This window comes from Lissotriton vulgaris, chromosome 4_1 (assembly GCF_964263255.1).
Source record: "Lissotriton vulgaris chromosome 4_1, aLisVul1.2, whole genome shotgun sequence".
Taxonomy (NCBI): Eukaryota; Metazoa; Chordata; class Amphibia; order Caudata; family Salamandridae; genus Lissotriton; species Lissotriton vulgaris.
In genome coordinates this window covers 2,134,306,735-2,134,326,747 of record NC_141691.1, presented here as the reverse complement: position 1 = coordinate 2,134,326,747, position 20,013 = coordinate 2,134,306,735, and positions in this window count along the sequence as shown.

Below are 20,013 nucleotides of genomic sequence, written 5' to 3'. Positions count from 1 at the left end.
TTGGATTATGAAAGGAGGACAGTGGAATATGGAGTCAATACTTTTTGGGAGATTAGGGGTTTTTGTGACATGGGATGAGAGCTGTTCACCTTCACTGATCTTTCCGCTGTGTCAACAACACTAGCTTGATTCTCTGCTCCACAGATATAATGATATTATTGGTTACTTTGTTCCACCACTGACATGGTATTTGTTAGTAGCTTGGTTCTAAGATAACTGATTTTTATGATTAGGTAAGGAATTTATTGATCAGAAATGCATCTGGCAATTGTAGCATGCATTACATAGGTTCTAGCAAATAATGAGAAACATAGGTGATTTTTGGGACAATATTTGGGGGACTAGCACTATTGTTTATATGAGGTGACTAGGACTATTGCTTATATGTTTTTATTACTATGCAATATTAAGAGATTACCGATATACAGAGCCATGTCTTGAAATGTCTGGTTGCTTTTGTGAGATAAGACATTTGATATTTCTAGGTCTATTGTAACCAAACTGTTATAAGTGTGCTGCATGTTTTTTTTTCTTGTTTTACAGACACCTTCTCGTTAGGTTCTGGCAAGCTCATATAGTCCACATAATGGTGCTTGAAGATTATCAGAATTTTTAGATATATTTACAGTGGTGGTGTGTATGTTAGGATAGTTGCCATAGTTGTATTTACCTGCTACTGGTAGCAGGTGTGTTCTCGTCGAGGGTTGAGTGCGTGGTGGGTGCTGGCATAGTAGCGGAATCAGGCATTGTGGTGTTCGTGGGGGCCAGGGGTTCTGGGGCTGGGCACGGTCCAGGAGCAGACGCGCTTGCCTTAGGAGTGCCTTTGGCATGCCAGCAGCAGGGCTGGACTGGCCGTATTGGGCACCGGGCAATCCCCCAGTGCGCCGCACAGGAGGGGGCCGGTTTGGGGCCCCAGGAGACCGTTTTTGTTACAGGGATGTCTTTGCAGCATAGCTGCAAAATTTGCCCTGTAACATAATCAGCCGAAAACCAACCGTGGCAAAGAACTCAGCAGTACCCAAAATCCCCCGGGGGGGGGGGGCGGTGAGCACTTTGTGAGGGCTGGTTTTGGCTTCCAGTCCGTCCCTGGCCAGCGTTGTGCCTTCGGCGCGCCAGCGGTGCGCCCGCTGCGCGCGGCTGTGCAGCAGCTGCCATAAGAAGGGGAGGAGGGAGGGAGGAGCAGCTGGGAGATAGGAGCGGACAATTGGGAGCGGGGGGGTGGGGCCGCAGGGGACAGCACAGCAGGAAGCAGGATCGGAGACAGAGGCAAAACTGGCACGGAGGGACAAAAGGAGAGCAAATACAATAAAGCAAACAATGCTCAACACCAGGGGCACAAAAAACAGGCACAATAAACAGGAGACGCAGCGGCGGGAAACGGAACCAGGAACAGAGGCAAAACGGGCACAGAGGGACAAAAGGAGAGAAAATACAATAAAGCAAACAATACTCAACACCAAGGGCACAAAGAACAGGCACAATAAACGAGAGACACAGCGGCGGGAAGCGGGACTGGGAACAGAGGCAAAACGGGCACGGAGGGAAAAAAGGAGAGCAAATACAATAACGCAAACAATACTCAACACCAAGGGCACAAAGAACAGGCACAATAAACTGGAGACACAGCAGCGGGAAGCGGGACTGGGAACAGAGGCAAAACAGACAGGGAGGGACAAAAGGAGAGCAAATACAATAACGCAAACAATACTCAACACCAAGGGCACAAAGAACAGGCACAATAAACTGGAGACACAGCGGCGGGAAGCGGGACTGGGAACAGAGGCAAAACAGACAGGGAGGGACAAAAGGAGAGCAAATACAATAAAGCAAACAATACTCAACACCAGGGGCACAAAAAACAGGCACAATAAACAGGAGACGCAGCGGCGGGAAACGGAACCAGGAACAGAGGCAAAACGGGCACAGAGGGACAAAAGGAGAGCAAAAACAATAAAGCAAACAATACTCAACACCAAGGACACAAAGAACAGGCACAATAAACGGGAGACACAGCAGCGGGAAGCGGGACTGGGAACAGAGGCAAAACGGGCACAGAGGGACAAAAGGAGAGCAAATACAATAGAGGAGGCTAGAGGGCACTTCAGCCAGTGCCATCAGAGGTTGTACAGCATTTCACTGACAGCTTGCTAATCCTAGTTCTGTCTTTTCAGCCAACCATGATTTTTATTTCTTTATAATAGTAGCAGCTATGTTTTTATTTGACTGTGAACAGACATTTGCATCTTGATTTTTCAGATGGCACAGTTGGCCCTGGTTCCAAAATGTCCACCAGGCTTATCATTGGTTTGCCAGCCACTCCCTCGATGGCTGGCCCATACACCCACCCCACACCCATCTGACACATTATCTGTATCAGCAGAAGAGACAAAACAGGATCATCTGGGAAACGGCTGGTACCCCTTGAAGGCCTATTGGACCCTAAAGAAGGTGGGGACAGTCACAAATGTAACAACACAGCAATGCAGTAATGGTATTACCTCACAAGTTCAAGTTCAAGTTAAAAATTTGTATAGCGCACTACTCACCCAGAGGGTCTCAAGGCGCTTGAGGGAGGGGGGGGTACTTTACTTATCGAATATCCAAGTTTTCAGTTGCTTTCTGAAGGAGAGGTGGTTCTGTGTAAGGCAGAGGTGGGTGGGGAGAGAATTCCAGCTTTTGGCCGCTAAGTAGGAGAAGGATCTTCCCCCCATTGTGGATCTATGGATGCGCGGAATTGCGGCAAGGGCTTGATTGGACGATCATAGTTGGCGGGTGTGAAGGACTGGGTTATTCTAAGACCCAGCGGTGCCAGGGGACAACACCTGAAACCTTCGTGGGTAACCTGTTACGGCGTACAATTGACAGAGACACGGGACACTTCCTTCGGCGTCAAAGATTCGAGGTTTATTTACTGCAGGGAACACAGAAGTCACGAGAAGTACATAGCATGTAGGTTCACGGAGCCTGATTCGAATTGCTACTGTAGGTCGCTCCTTTTATACACATTTCTCTCATAGGTTAACATGATACACAAAGGTTTACAACTTGGTTCCCATCGTTATCACCAGAAGGGGTTGCTTTCATGTATTCAGGGCCCGGAACATGAGTACGGAAACATTTGGTGATTCCCAACTGTAAAAACCCATCTTCCCACCATTAGTACATTCCAATTGGCAGTAAACAGATCGAAGAAGGAACAGAGACAGGTGCAGAGGAAGGCAGAAACAGTGGGGAGATCGGAAACGGTGTAAAAGGGGTGGTATCGGGAAACACGAGCTGCAGGCATCAAAGGGACGTGCCTAATGAGATGCATGACTAAGACAATAGACCGGCACGGCAAGATGAGCCTCGAGCGGGGCCATCTGCCTTACAGTGTCATCCCCCTCATCATAAAGACACTTTCAAAGGAAACATGTCTTCCGCAAAAGTCTTGGGAATCCCAGGGTCGCGAAGCGGACAGCGTCCGTTCGCTGGCTACTTGAGGGCAAAAAACAAAATGGATGCCGTATCTAAGATGGAACCCGTGGGTACAGATAGAGAAACCCACGAAACAAACGAACGGTTTAGGCTAGCACAGCGAAACCGCGTACACCCACTAAACTCGTCATTTGCGGTTCATAGATACCAGACTCGACCATATCCGTGCGAGTCAAAAACACCACTTACGATCGTTACGGAACCTCAGACGCTCCTTTTGCCCTCATGTAGGCAAGCACTAGTCGGAATCATATTCGATATTCATCAGACCATCTCGATGTTGCTGCAACATAATTCTATCCATCTGAGCTCCTTTGGTAACAGGCGGCTGTCTCATAAACGTTGTAGCACAGAGGCCACATAAGGCAGGACCACACTGCACACAAAGGCAACACGTGAACAGAAATGCTACAACCACTCCGATGATCATCAGAATTTTCCAACCCCAAGTCGACATTAGGCCCCAAAACCACCCAAGTAGCGTCCAATCCCCTACGTCCACGTGTATGGACTCAGAGATCTTATGCAACTTTGAGATGGCTTGATTGACAGTCGGAGCGTTATCTGGAATGAAAATACAGCAGCTCGAATGGATCACTTTACATACTCCACCTCGATCTGCTAAAACAACGTCTAAAACCATACGGTTTTGTAGCGTCATAAGCCTGTCCGCCTGAAGTTCTGCGGTGATATTACCAAGGGCACTGGCAGTGATATTAGCTGTCGATTCCACCACTCGAGTCAACTGTCTCAGGTTCCTACTATTAACCATAGGCCCCCAAAACGGAAAGAAACCCTTGAAAAAGTCTCCTGCCTCTTGACCGGCAGTGTCCTCTTCGCTAATCACGCCCCTCACAACTCTAGTCTTGTGGTAGTCTGCATCAACGGTAAACGTCGGAGGCAACAAATTTGCAATATAACACGTGCCCGCAAAGTCGGAGGGCAACCACATATACGCACGATCATGACAGACAAAGTACATACCCTTGGTAGTCAGAAACACAGGGGAAGAGAGCATCGGCAGGACATACGTCTCGGAGCAAGCACTCTCTCCAAGATGAGCTCTCGGGCTTCGGCCACGACCTTTTAGACAGAAATTACCAAGGTGGGGTACGATCCATATTGGAGACGAGCTTTTAAGCTGTCTTTCACCGACGAGCGCACTATACTCAGCCTCACTCAGATCCCTATAGGCTCGCACCTCCTCCTCTGGAATGAGCGACGGCTCATAGATATCCCTATCTAAATCAGCGATCGCTATGGCCAAAGGCTTGTGGTACGGACCGGGACCAAAGTGCGGAGGACGTGGCTCTCGATTGGGGTAGGAATCTAGTGCACTGCGAAACATTGTTTGTAATGCTCGAGCTGAACCCTGGGAACTATAAGGAAGGACCAGATATGGAATTCCTTTATCCGTGGTATGTGGCATTAACCCACACACCCAACAATTAGTAGTATTAACCACTAACTGATGCTGATGAAGGAGCTGAATGAAGGAATTATTTCTGAATTCCGCACGTCTAGCCTGTTCGTGTTGGGGTAGGATATGGAAGGAATGAGGGGACACAGTGGAGATATATTTAGGTTCAGAAGTAGGAGCAGGTATGGCAGAAGGTAGGAAGTACTGTATCATATAATACACCCCACCCGCCAATAATGAGGAAACAATTAGAAACGAAAGGAACACCTGAAACATAAACCATTTTGTACAAGTAATCTGTTGCAGTTTGAATCTTTGCGCCTGAGCTTTTTCCAAGTTCATCAGCTTTGAAAACGCCATCCTCTAAAACCGTCCGCAACGTTTCTTGATGCACTTCGTTCTGTGTAGCAGTAGTCAATCCCCAGGAGTTCCCAGGAACTGACGGTCTCTGACCTAGTGTCTAGACCTACTAACCAGAAGGAAGTACACGCGCGGCCCTACGGCTCACCTGGATGCAAGGTATCCTAATTCACAAATATGTACAAAGTCTCTCAGCTGTGGAAGCAAAAACACATATATGGAAAAAACTCAATATTTACAAAAATCACTGTTGTACGTGTGTTTAGACTGATCCTGGCGAAGGGGGTAACGTAGATGTCGAGAGACAGAAACAAAAACTTTTATTTGTCCTTGGTATTAGATCGCAAAAAGTAGCGGCTTCTCCCAGGACGTGTCTGTTCGTCAAACAATGGATCCGATGAGGGAACAGAGTTCTGTTGATCAGTCAATTGTTCAGATCTTGAATCTTGTGATGGCAAATGTTTAACAATGTCGTTCTGCTGCACTGAGGATTCTCCGACAAGCTGAGCGTCGCTAAAAGGTACAAAGGTCTGCAATGCTTCAGCTTCAGACGAGGCAATGCCCTTCCTCACCCACAAGTCCGCTTGTAAAGGTATAGTTACCTTTTTAGTATGGGTGGCATGCACCCAGTGCTTTCGACCTTCCAAACAGACAGCAGTCCTCGTTGCGAGAAGAACTTGGTAGGGTCCAGTAAAGTGGGGCTCAAGATTTCTTTTGCGTCCAAAATTCTGCGTCACCACCCAGTCTCCGGGCTGGATCTGGTGGCCTGGACCCTCTGTCTGCGTCGGCAGTGCTTCAAAGACCTGTTGGTGAATTAACCTCAGTTTAGCAATCATATCATGAAGATAATCGATCAACTTTGGGCATTCAAGATCAGAAAACACACTCGGTGTAGGGACCCCCCAAACATTCGCAGGACGGCCGAACACTATTTCATAGGGACTGAGCCCTACTCGGGAGTGTACAGTCGCCCTTGTTGACAACAAAGCTAGAGGCAAAGCATCAGGCCACGAAAGACCAGTCGTAGCCTGAATCTTCGCTAGTTTTAGTTTAAGGGTGCCATTATACCCCTCAACCAAACCTGCTGACTGGGGATGATTGGCGCTGTGGAATTTTTGAGTAATTCCAAGGCCCTTACACACATTCTTTATCACACTCCCCACAAACTCACTTCCGTTATCAGACCATACAATCCGTGGCATTCCATACCGAGGAAAGTATTCCTTCAGTAGGATTTTCGCAGTGGACAGAGCAGTATTGTCTTTGAGAGGGTAGGCTTCAATCCATCGGGAGAATGTGCAAACCACTACTAAAACGTATTTCAGGTTATTGCATCGCTCCATATGGATGGAGTCTAGCTGGATGACCTCAAAGGGACATGAAGGGGGAGCAAAATGGCCAGGAGGTGTAGGGGTTCCCTTGCCAGGATTGTACATCATACATATCATGCAATTCTTGACCAATCTCTCAGCGCTCTTAGTAATACCGTCATTCTTCCACACAGGGGACAACAACTTGCAGATACCTTTCGCACTAATATGTGCTAAACCGTGTGCCATCGTCACAACAGCTAGCACATACGCATCTGGCAACATCCATCTCTTATGCTCCGAAAAATCAATCCAACAACCATTCGCATCCAACTTTCCGTGCTCTCTTTCCACTTCGTCTTTTCAGTCTCAGTGGCCTCATTCTGTATCGCTTTCACACTCTCGATAGTATCCTCACACATACCAGTTTCTGCAGGCCACCTTACCGAACTCGTCACATACATTCTAGTGCTAAGGTTCCGGGCAGTCTCCTTAGCAGTCTCATCCGCAAACGCATTACCACGACCAACATCATCTGCACCTTACGATGCGCACTACATTTAACAATCGCTACCTGTTTAGGCAATGTAAGTGCATCCAAAAGATCATTCACAAGCTGTCCATGCTGAATCTTAGTACCATGCGATGTCATAAAACCTCTCTCTCTCCACAATCGTCCAAAGCTATGGGCGACGCCGAAAGCATATTGGCTGTCGGTAAACACATTCACCCGTTTCCCTTTCAACAACACACACGCTCTAGTCAAAGCGATCAGCTCTGCAGCTTGGGCAGAATTCTGATTCAATCTCGCAGTCTCCACAACAGTATTCAAAGTTACCACAGCATACGCAGTCGTCACATCACCATTCGGTAATTTAAAACATGAACCATCCACATACAAGGTCCCATCGGGATCTTCCAAAGGAGTGTTTTTAAGGTCCACACGACCTTTTGTTTCCTCCTCAGTCCGTAAGTAGCAATCATGAGGTGCTACTTCATCTGATTCCATACTAATTGGCAATAAAGTCGCCGGATTCAGGACATTACAACGTTTTATCTGAATATGACTTGCCAACAGCGTCAACTCATACCCAGACAAACTTGCACTCGTCAAGTGTTGGGTTTTTGTACGATTCAAAAGAGTGTCAACTGCATGCGGTACCATCACCGTAAGCATATTATCCATGACCAATCCTGCAGATTGTCGGATGGACACCGCAGCTGCCGCTGTTGCTCTCAAACAACTCGGCAATGCTCTAGCTACCGGGTCCAAGGTCGAGGAAAAATATGCACATGGACGCTGCTTACCACCAAAAGGTTGCGTCAAGACACTCAATGCACAACCTTCCCTCTCGTGAACGTATAATGTAAACGGCTTGCTGTAGTCAGGGGTACCTAACACAGGAGCCGAACACAACGCGTCACGCAATTCAGAAAAACTTTTCTGACATTCTTCCGTCCATGGTAAAGGAGTTGGAACATCCTTGCACGTAAGAGCTACCAATGGTTTCGCTAGCAATGAAAAATTTGGAATACACTGCCTGGAGTATGACGTGATACCTAGGAAGGCACGCACATCTCTCTGAGTCGTTGGCACAGTCATTCGCGCAATCGCTGCAATTCTCTCTGGGGTCAACCTTCTTCCCTCCTTTGACAATAAGTGACCTAGATAGGTTACTTCTTGACAACAATATTGTAGTTTAGAAGGTGACACCTTGTGATGTAAGTCACAGAGATGTTGCAACAATGACACTGTAGCAATTTTGCAAATGTCCTGAGTGTCTGCGGCCACCAATAGGTCGTCGACGTATTGGATCAAGGCTGCACCAGCCGGCAACACAAATGCATCGAGTTGGCCCTTCAAGGCTTGACTGTATATCGATGGACTCTCACAGTAGCCCTGAGGAGCACGCTTAAACCGGAAGCTGCGGCCTCCAAGAGAGAAACCGAAAAGGTCTCTACTCTCTTCAGCAATCGGAATGCTGAAGAACGCATTCTTCAGATCGATCACTGAAAACCAAGATGCAGAAGCTGGAATCAGAGTCAGTAGAGCCGTAATGTCAGGCACCACAGGGAACTGAGGAAGCACAATTTTATTCACCTCCCGTAAGTCGATAACAAAACGATAAACAGGTGGTTTTGAAGGGTCAGTACGTTTCAAAATGGGCAGTACAGGGCTGTTGCACACGTTTCCCCGAGTCTCCTCAATTACATCTTTCTCGATCAAATCGTAGATGATCGCTAACAATGCTCGTTCACTGTCGAGAGAGATACGATACTGGGGAATATGTGGCAGTGGCACGTTAGATTTCAAGTGAACAACATAAGGGGAGATATTAAGCAGGCCCACGTCATTGGGACCTGTTGCCCACAAAGATGTAGGAAGAGAACTCAATTCCGGTGGAAGCTTATCGAGAGACAAGTACATTGGAGAGATAACTCTCTCACCCAAAGTAAGCTTTACTCCCGCAGGAGAACAATACAAAGACGCATACAGACGTTTTAGCAAATCCAGGCCCAAAAGATTTTCACCACAACCAGTGGTCAAAATCAAAGGAGCTTGCAGCTCATGAGGCCCAATGGTAAGAGGCAAAGGGCGTGAAACTGGATTGCTAACGGGGGCGCCAGAGAATCCAACGGAAACATTTGTTAAGCCAGACCAAGGTGCGCCAGGGAGTTTCGAATGCATGATAGAACTTTTCGCTGCACCAGTGTCCAACAGAAAAGGCTCAACGACGCCCGAGGTGGCAACTGCGACGTAAGGCCCTCTCTGATCAACCGGAACTGATACTACTCCCTCTCCTTGTCTATGGCTGTCCTAGTAATTACCGTCGTCAGTTCCCTGATTAACGTAATAATCATCTACATTGTACTGCGCAGATCTTCCTTGCGATGATCGACGTTGATCAAAACAATTGTTTGAATCTGATGAATTATCTGAACGATCGTTTTGAGGACCCCGACCCCTACCACGTGATGCCTGTTGCAGACCACTACAACCTCCTCTAGATGCACTGCCACTATTTCGATCACGTAAGACTGGACAATCAAATTTCAAATGACCCTCATTTCTACAATAGGCACACTGGTTGTACCCCAACGAAGATCTCTGCGAAGAGGAGTCATTTCGAAATTGCGATCTATTAGACTGAGACTGCGATCGATTACGCTGTTGCGAATCATTCTGATTCAAACGCGGAGGATACGCCTGCTGCAACAACACTTTAGTTTTGAGTTCTTTCGTCTTTTTATCGGCGCGATCATTTTCTTCTTTCTCCCTAGTCTCATAATACTGTGCCGTAGCCAATATTTGAGCAGAAGTAGAGACAGCCCACGCACTCTCAGAATTTTTTAATTTGTTGCTCAAGTCAGGCAACAAGTTAGAGACAAATTTGTCCACAAACAACCTCTGACCACCCTCGGTACCCATATCCTGACCACTATGATCGATGAATGCCTCCTCAAATCTCGTAAAGAAATCAGAGACACTCTCGTCCCTCTTATGTTTGCAAGCGGACAACTCATCCCAATTCACCTTCATAGCTGGCATAAGTGTTTTCATTAGGGTAATTATTCTCTGAAGGAGATTAGCAATCAACTGTTCAGGTTTAGCACCACCAACTTGCAAACCATCAGCCGCTATAAGAGCAGCCCAATCACCACCTAATTCGTTTGCATGATTTTCCTGACGAATCTTTGCCCATACCGGTTGCGGTACGACATTGCCAAACAGCATATCGATATCGGCAAGATTCATTATCGTCGCATCTACGAGCTGCGATAATTCTTTATAATACCCTGCAGGGTTTTTGCGAGGGTCAGGCAAAGATTGCTTCACCTGCAAAACTTCTGATCGTTTCCATGGAAGATGGATCCACACTCTCTGAAAATGTGGCGGAATAATAGGAACAGCCTGTGGATCACCAGGCATATACACCGGCGGTACTTCGCGCATGGGATACTGACCAGGTGCTTCTAGCGGCCCCTCAATGTCTTCTACGAATAACGCTCGAGGCATTATAGAGGGACGAAAAGATAACAACTGCTCAACAGCGCGTCGAACATTAGAATCTACTATCATTCCGCTCGAAAACTGGAGCTGTAGATTAGTCAAAGCAGTCAATACATCGTCAGATGCATCAGCCGATATTTGGTCACGTAAAACCTTGCACATTTCCTCAAAAACGTATCTTTGTGTCGGTATATTGAATTGACAAAACGTATTCAATACCGAACGTGGAGGATTCCTAATGGGGTATTTCATCCAAGCCATCGCCATATTATACAGTGCGGCACGTTCCCTGACTACGCCTTTGAGGACCGTCCGAACCAGCGGACTCAGAAATAGGTCCAAGAGAATTGAAAAAGTTAGCAGCAACTAAGGGAGTACGACGTCGGGTAGATGGAGAAGTATAACTTAGGGGACTAACAAGAGAAGAATCGGGAACAGAAGAAACAGCAGAAGTAAGTAGAACAGGAGCAGCAGCGGGAGCAGGAGTATGAGGAAGTACAAGCAGAGGAGCAGTAGGAACAGAAGTAGGCAAGGGTGCAGGAACAGTCGGAAGAACGGGAACAGGTTGAGGAACAGGTACAGGAGCAGGTACAGGAGGAACCACAGAAGCTGTGGTACCCTGTGCGTACGGAGGTGGTGACTTCAAAAGATAGGATAGTAAAGGATCCTCAACTGATTCCTCCTTCTTATCCGACTCCGTTGGTAAAGCGGGATAACATTTATCTACAGACATGCGCTGAAGTCTATAGAAAACTTCCTTTTCCTTTTCCTCCTTATCTCGCTGAAACTGCTCTGCTTTTCTTACCGTGGTAGCAACTCCATCTCTCTGATTACGTTTGAACAGTCTGATTTCTTTTTGTTTGGCTTCTTTACGCCACAACCGAAAAGCATCAAACATGGCCGGCCTTGATTTTCTCTTAAACAATTTAGTCTCAAGGTTATCTAAAATCGGGGTCTCGAAACTACCATGAGGTGGCCAACTAAGGACACCATCCTTTTTAGTATAGCGAATCCAATATTCATTAAAGGTAATCGGACCTAACCCGTGCTTACTATAGAGCTCATAAGTTGGAGTTCCAACCGGAGGTATCGGACACGAATCCTCCAGTCGGGAATCCATACCACAACGTCTAAAACAACTGAACAAAGTACTGCGGCCAGGCATCTTGCACACTAGCCGAGTTTCACAAACTTCAAGGGTTACGGGATTTGCCAAGTCCCTGCAAAGAGCAAAAACCCTCGGTTTTTGGCGACTGCGGACGTCAAATATCACAACAAAGAACCAAGTACTAAGAACCACAAATGCAATGGAACCATGCAACAACTAAGCACCCACAACTAAGGACTCTGGGAGCGACCCACAAATACTTAACTCAAAGATCGATGGCGTCACCAGGAAGGCCCGTCAATCGTCTCGCTGTACCAAAGTCTACGCCAGGCGCCAAAACAGGTCTACAGTCAGGGCAGCAGTCCGTCGCAGCCGTCAGGAGGCGGGAATCTTCGTGGGAAAAGTCGTCGGGCCACTTGTTTCGACAACAGGATCGATGAAGCGGGGTGCACCTTCCCTCGGAGATTTTACACGAAGTTCCTCACGATCGTCGGGCTTGGACCGGTACCACTGATGCAGCCCTACGTTGGGCGCCAACTGAAGGACTGGGTTATTCTAAGACCCAGCGGTGCCAGGGGACAACACCTGAAACCTTCGTGGGTAACCTGTTCCGGCGTACAATTGACAGAGACACGGGACACTTCCTTCGGCGTCAAAGATTCGAGGTTTATTTACTGCAGGGAACACAGAAGTCACGAGAAGTACATAGCATGTAGGTTCACGGAGCCTGATTCGAATTGCTACTGTAGGTCGCTCCTTTTATACACATTTCTCTCATAGGTTAACATGATACACAAAGGTTTACAACTTGGTTCCCATCGTAATCACCAGAAGGGGTTGCTTTCATGTATTCAAGGCCCGGAACATGAGTACGGAAACATTTGGTGGTTCCCAACTGTAAAAACCCATCTTCCCACCATTAGTACATTCCAATTGGCAGTAAACAGATCGAAGAAGGAACAGAGACAGGTGCAGAGGAAGGCAGAAACAGTGGGGAGATCGGAAAGGGTATAAAAGGGGTGGTATCGGGAAACACGAGCTGCAGGCATCAAAGGGACGTGCCTAATGAGATGCACGACTAAGACAATAGACCGGCACGGCAAGATGAGCCTCGAGCGGGGCCATCTGCCTTACAGTGTCATCCCCCTCATCATAAAGACACTTTCAAAGGAAACGTGTCTTCCGCAAAAGTCTTGGGAATCCCAGGGTCGCGAAGCGGACAGCGTCCGTTCGCTGGCTACTTGAGGGCAAGAAACAAAATGGATGCCGTATCTAAGATGGAACCCGTGGGTACAGATAGAGAAACCCACGAAACAAACGAACGGTTTAGGCTAGCACAGAACCTGGCTATATGCAAATTAGTCTGTCCCTGGCCCAGTGCATCATGGGAACAGGGCAGACCAAACTACAAAGCCAATTCTTCACCAGAAAGGAGACAAGCTACTGGGGACTAATTTGCATATAGCCAGGTTCTGAGCTGGGATGGTGCAGTGAAAAAACGGTGTTGGATATAGCCCTCATCTATTGACTGGGTGAGAGTATTCTGCTTAATTCAGAAACTCTGTCCATCACCACCCCTCGTTGTTAAATATTTTGCCCACCCTAAGCGTGGAAGGGTATACTCAGATGTGAGTCCCTTGCTCATTGCACCATCAGGATTCAAGCAAGCCGGGCCGACGACGGCTGAAATGCCAGAAACCGGTCCCCGGTAGCTTATTTCCTTCCCAGTGTAAGAATTAGCTTGGTAGTTTGGTTTGCCCTGTTCCCATCATGCACTGGGACAGGAACAGACTAATTTGCATATAGCCAGGTTCTGAGCTGGGATGGTGCAGTGAGCGAAAAAACGGTGTTGGATCTAGCCCTGATCTCTTGACTGGGTGAGAGTATTCTGCTTAATTCAGAAACTCTGTCCATCACCACCCCTTGTTGTTAAATATCTATGTTTTGAAATCATCATAATATCTAAAAGAAATATGTATATAATATTTCTGGATTATAATAAAATCTAGAAACTGAGATATGTAATAGAGCTGCTTCAGTAATTGCATAATCCTGGGGTAGTGCTTGGGTAATTGCATGAGTGCAAAGATGAAAGAGGGAAGACAAGTGCATAAAGAGACAACAGGGGTGCAGAAAGAAGCAAGAGAGGTGCAGAAAAAGCATGGAAAGTTCACAGTGAAGCAACTGGGATGCAGAAAGAGGCAAGACAAGTGCAGAAAGAAGATACAGTGGTGCATAAGGAGGCAAGAGAACTGCAGAAAGAGGCAAGAGGCAAGAGAGTTTCAGAAACAGGCAAAAGAGGTACAGAAAGAGGGCTGCTTGCATGAGTGTACATAGACGTTGAGTGCATGGATAAGTGTATAAATACCACCTGAATGCATACATGAGTGTGTAGATACATACTGCATGATTATATAACTTCAGGAATAGTACATAACTGGTGCCTGGGTGATTGCATGACTACAGGGATAATATGTGGTAGATTACTGGAGTGCATAGCATGAGATTTGGGCTTACCTACATATAGAGCAACACACTATTACAGAGAACAGAGCTGCAGACAGAGGCAAGAGAGGTGTAGAAACAGGTAAAAGTGGTGCAGAAAGAGCCAAGATAGGTATAGAAATTTACAAGAGAGGTGCAGAAAGAACAAGAGCAGTGCAAAAGAACCAACACAGGTGCAAAAAGAGGCAAGTGAGGTACGGATGGAGGCAAGAGAACTGCAGAAAGAGGCAAGAGAATTTCAGAAATAGGCAAAAGAGGTACAGAAAGAGGGAACAGGTGAGCAGCCTAAGGCAAGAGATGTGCAGAAAGAGGGAAGAATTTTGCAGAAAAAGGGAAGAGGTATGCTGAAATTTGATGGAACAGAGGTGCATGAGGCAGCCAGAAGAGTGCAGAAAAGCCAACAGAGGTGCAGAAAGAGGCAAGAGGGGTACAGAAAAAGGCAAGTGAAGTGCAGAACGAAGCAAAAGAGGTGCATAAAGAACCATCAGTGTTGGAAAAAGAAGCGAGGGGAGTGCAGAAAGGGGTAGTAGAGGTACATAATGAGGCACAAGGGGTACCGAAAGAGGCAGGAGGGGTGCCAAAAGAGGAACAGAACTGCAGGAACAAGCAACAGAGGTGCTGAAAGATGATTGAAGGATGCAAAAACAGACAAGACAGGTGAATGAAATAAGAACAGAGGTATAGAAAGAGGCAAGAGTGGTGCAGAAAGAAGGAAGAGAGGTATAGGATGAGGCAAGAGAGTTACACAAAGTGTGAATAGGCATGCAGAAACAGGCAATAGCGGTGAAGAAAGAGGCAACAGAGGTAACCAAAGAGGTAAGAGAGTTACAGAAAGAGGCAAGTGAAGTGCAGAAGTAAACAAGTAAACTGCAGAAAGAGGAAATAGAGGTGCAGAAAGAGGCAAGAAAGGCGCAGAAGGAAGCAGGATAAGTGTAGAAAGAAGCAACAGAAGTGCAAAAAGAGGAAAGGGGGGTGGACAAAGAAGCAATAGGAATGCAGAAAGAATCAAGCCAGTTGCTAAAAGAAACAAAAGAAGTACAGAAAGAAGGAATAGAGGTGCAGAAAGAGGCAAAAAGAGTGCAGAAATATGTAAGAGGGATACAGAAAGAAGCAAATGAGGTGCAGAAAGAGGCAACAAATGTGAAGAGAGGTGAAGAAAGTACAAGAGATTTGCAGAACGAGGCAAGAGGAGTGCACAAAAAGAAAAAAACGTGCAGAAAGAAGCAACATAAATGCAGAAAGAGGCAAGAGAGGCGCGGAGCGAAGCACAAGTGGCTTGCACACCGTTAGTGCCAATTTAACACCCACATTTAGCAATAAGTAACAGGTAAGCATTCTATGTTTGCAAAGGGTCTTCCACCATGCTATAACACTTGTCTCTGCATTTTTGTTAACGTTTGAGCCATTTGAGCTAGAAATAAGACTTTTTGTTTAAATCTGCATCTTAGGATGCAGATGATGAATTTTGTGGCTAATGCAGAAAATGTTTAATTGTGCGACAGTCAGTGCAGCCAAACAGTCACATAATTCCAGTGGCCCTGCTCATACCTCTGACTAGGTTCACAAGTGCTCCTCACTGTTCTCCCCATATTGTTAAAAGAACGTATACATATGTCTCCATGATTTCAAATCATCATGATATCTAAAAGAAATATCTATACAATATTTCTGAAATATAGTGAAACTTAGAAACTGAGACATGTAATACAACTGATAAATGTAAAATTAAAACAAACAACCATCACAAGATGCTCTGCACACTATACCCTGTATACTACAGTGACTCATGCTCACCACACTGCTTTTGCCAACATTCTGTTTTTGGCACACTATGCACCATGGGCATAGATGAGTTTTGAGAAATGGGGATTGAACCAGGACCACCAGAACGTAAGGACAATACCATCTCGACCTACATGGTTGGACCATGCCTGTGCCTAACCATAGAGGGCAACATAGAGACAGGTAACAGAGGTTTGCTGTGGCTTGACACCCACACATCGCTGGCATCTTTGGTGCTGCAGCCTTTTTCTACCTTTCCCACTAAATTTCGGAGGTTTCATTGTGTGACTCCCTCAGGTCTTTTAAGGTTTTCTACAAGTGAGCGAGTGTGTTAGGTGGCGCTGATTACACAGATTTTAAGTGCTTGGAGTTTTTCCTGCACTCTAATATCAGATTAGACATTCCACTTGAGAGGCAGCTTCCTCAACATGAGCAGCAGAATCCTCAACGCGAGAAGTCGCGACCAGAATCAACTGCCCACATTGAGAAATCTCACTGAGATTTGCAGCCTCCTCACAGAGCATGATGTGGATAAAACTCTGCAAACTCTGCCGGAGTTCTTCACCCACCCCTTGTTTTGCAATGCATTTGGTAAGTTTCCTTGTTCCCCTTCCCTTCTGTCAAACCGCATTCCATTGTGTTCTGCTTGGAGTGTCTGTGACAGTTGAACCGACTCTGCTTGAGGTTTTGATGTGGCTTCAAGTTGTGCACGTTCGTTCCAATTCACGTATCTTCAAGCTGCACCAGTTTCATACTTTTATCAAACAGATAATACATTATGTTTCTCACTGCTTTTGCATGCCAGAGTTCAGAACCTACAATTCTGATCTTTTTTTTATTAGGCGGGCCCCTTGACTTGAGTGTTTCATATTTACCCACTTTTCCAGGCACACAGCAACACAGGACTAATGTCTAATTTTATTCCCTCATTCTCCATATACTTATTTTATGCATCTGAAATTCAGAATTGTAAATGAAAACGTTAGATGTCTTGTTTCTGTAATTCCTTCTCCATGGACCTCACAGTGGTAGGCGTCCTACTTCAGGGCCATTAAGTACTACATACATGCTACATAAGGAGCAGCAACGTACTCCCCAAACCCATAAAGCGCCTTAGGAACCCCGAGCTGATTAAAATGTATGTATAAATGCAAGTACTATTCAATGGATTATACAATGCTTCTTATTTCTTCTTACGGTGCTCATTACGCCACAGTGTTAAAACATTCTGCTGTGGCACGTGTCTGTATGTTCTGACGTCTCTGTAGTCCATTCGGCTGGTGATGACGGCCTCTGTCATGGTGCATCCCATCTTTAGGGGTAGCCACTTGAAGATCTTGCATAGCATGTGCAGAGAGAGGAAGCAGGTCCAGGAGAAGGCGCTGATCTGTGATTTGATGTTGAGCGTGGTGTCAATGATGATTCTGAGGTGTCTGACAGGGTCAGAGGGAATGGGTGCAGGGTCTAGGTCTGACAGCCACCAGGAGTTGTTCCATGTGTAGCTCCTGTTTCCAAAGATCAGTACTTCATTCGTGTCTATGTTCAGCTGCAGGCAGTTGTTCTTCATCCAGTCAGCAACGTTTGTCATGTATCGATGAATGTTGATTCTGGTGGCTGTGGGTCTGCTGTGGTATTATTCAGACTGCTGCAGCATGGTTAATTGTGCTGTGGTTAAGTTGAAATGATGTTCTTTTTCACTATCTTATCCACAAATATTAAAGAAGTGCATGAAATAACAGAGATATGAATGTGTTTGCCATACTAGTCCATTCACCTTATGAAACTAAGATCCTGACTGTGTCACTTTCAGACCTGCATTCCGCTTTCTTCGGCACGCCATGGCTCTAATCTTTGCCGTAGAAGAGATCAACAGAAACCCTGAACTCTTACCAAACCTCACACTGGGCTACCAGATTCATGACTCTTGCACCAGTGAGATGAAAGCACTTCACAGCGCTATAAATATATTATCAGCTAAAACAGAAGCAGTTCCAAACTATAGCTGTCGGAAGAAGGACAAACTGTGTGGGATCATCGGAGACTTCTCTTCAGCAACATCCTTACCAATGGCTGAACTTTTGGGGATCTACAAGTATCCACAGGTAGGAGGTGCTGATGACTTTTGTAAGTTTTGAATTAACAGGAGTTTTCTACTAAACTGAGATGGAATTTTCAAGCATCATAAGAGACATGAAGTGGCAGGCTGTACATATGCATAGTTTTAAGAAGATCATTTGAAAATATGTATTTTTGTTATTAAGACGTTATTTAAAAAAATGGTAATATGTTTGTGTTTCTTAAATGATTCATTATATAATTTATAGTGTTAATTGTTTTTCAGAATTTGGATATTAATTGATGGCTAGAGGGTTCGACACTCAACATCCTGTGACTCTGGGCAAATCACTTAGGGGCCAATTACGATTGAGGGCGGATCAAGTCTGCCCACCATCGTAGTGGTGCCTGGGACTTCCCACTTGTATAGCGGCATTCCCGCGTTTAGCATTACGATGCGACTGTCACTGTGGCAGTCGCATTTTGCATCTTTACCAATCTTAAAAATGTATGCAGTGCCTTTCTCTGTACTACATGGCAGACACCACATGGTGCCTGCAACTTAGTGCAGGGAAATACAGGGGGTACCATGGGTGCCCCCCAGCGCTCAAGGAATGGTTTCCCGCCTGCACGCCTACTGGTAAATTGTGCGTACCAATTTGTTATGAAATGTATGTGTTTATTAAAACAATGTGTTCAGCTGTGAGCTTATGGGCTTGCCTAAATGCCCTGTGTTCAAATGTGCAAGAGAGGGGAAGCGTAAACCTCCATTCCTAATTCACTGCCCACTGTGAAGGTCCCTAAGGTTTCTGTTACAGAGTAAGTTACTTATGGTTGATATATATTACCGTTTCAAAACACTTTCAAAACGTAAGAGATTTGCTGGACAAATTTAAATATGTACCCAATGTTTTATAATCACATTGATGAAAACGTTGAACATCACAATTGTACTTTACAAAGTCCAATATCAACATGTTCAGTACAAACAGAAAACAGAGCTACTTGTTTAACAATCCTTGAAATCCGACCCAATGCATTTAAGGTTTCTAAGAACCCTTCTTCAGGGGTAAACTTTCATGATAACATGATATGAAGGAAGCCACCAACCAGAACAGGACAAGGAAAAGAAAAACAAATTTCTTATGTTTTGAAAGTGTTTTGAAGTGGTATTATAAATTATAATATTATTTATCAACCGTATGTGACTTACTCTCTAAGAGAAACCTTTGGGACCATCGCAGTGCACTGTGAGTTAGGAACAGAGGTTTCCACTTCCCCTCTCTTACCACCCCAGTGCACCACCACCTCCCCCCAACAGAAATGGGGCCCATATCGGCCCCCGAAGCCAATCATCACCAGCCTTTCCTCTGGGGCTCCACCGCCATGGAAAGGCTGGCTGAATTGTAATTTGGTGGAGGGTGCCTGCTAGGCACTGCCACCATTTGGCAGATGCAGACTTCTCCGCCAGGCAATCAGAATGATTGCCTGTGGCGGATCCTTGGTGGGTGGTCATTGCTCCTGCCACTGTTGCGGTCCAATTCACCCCCCCATCCTAATTTGGCAGACCGGGAATTGTTGTCTGTTGGTGGAGGGCCAGCCACCGCACAGCTGGTGGTGGCGAGCCTTCCGCCATCGTAATCGGACCCTTAATATGGCCGTGCCTAAAAAAAATTATGAGTCCATCTGTAATACAACTGGACAACTGGTGCTCATGTAAAGCCCTATGATACCTTCAGGTCGAGTTCGCACAATATAAAACTCAAAAATAATATATTTGTATCTTATCAATTTAATTGTGCTATTTTTTAAACAATGTGTGTTGCTATTTTGTTCTGTGTTTTTAATTAAATATCTTTTTGAGGTTGTTGGATTTTTAGTGTAATACGGTGGGAAAAGTTTGAAAACAATTTTTTGTTTTTTCCCCATTATATTTTAGCTTATTTTATGTATAATTGTAAATGCCAATTGCTTGTTTTTACTT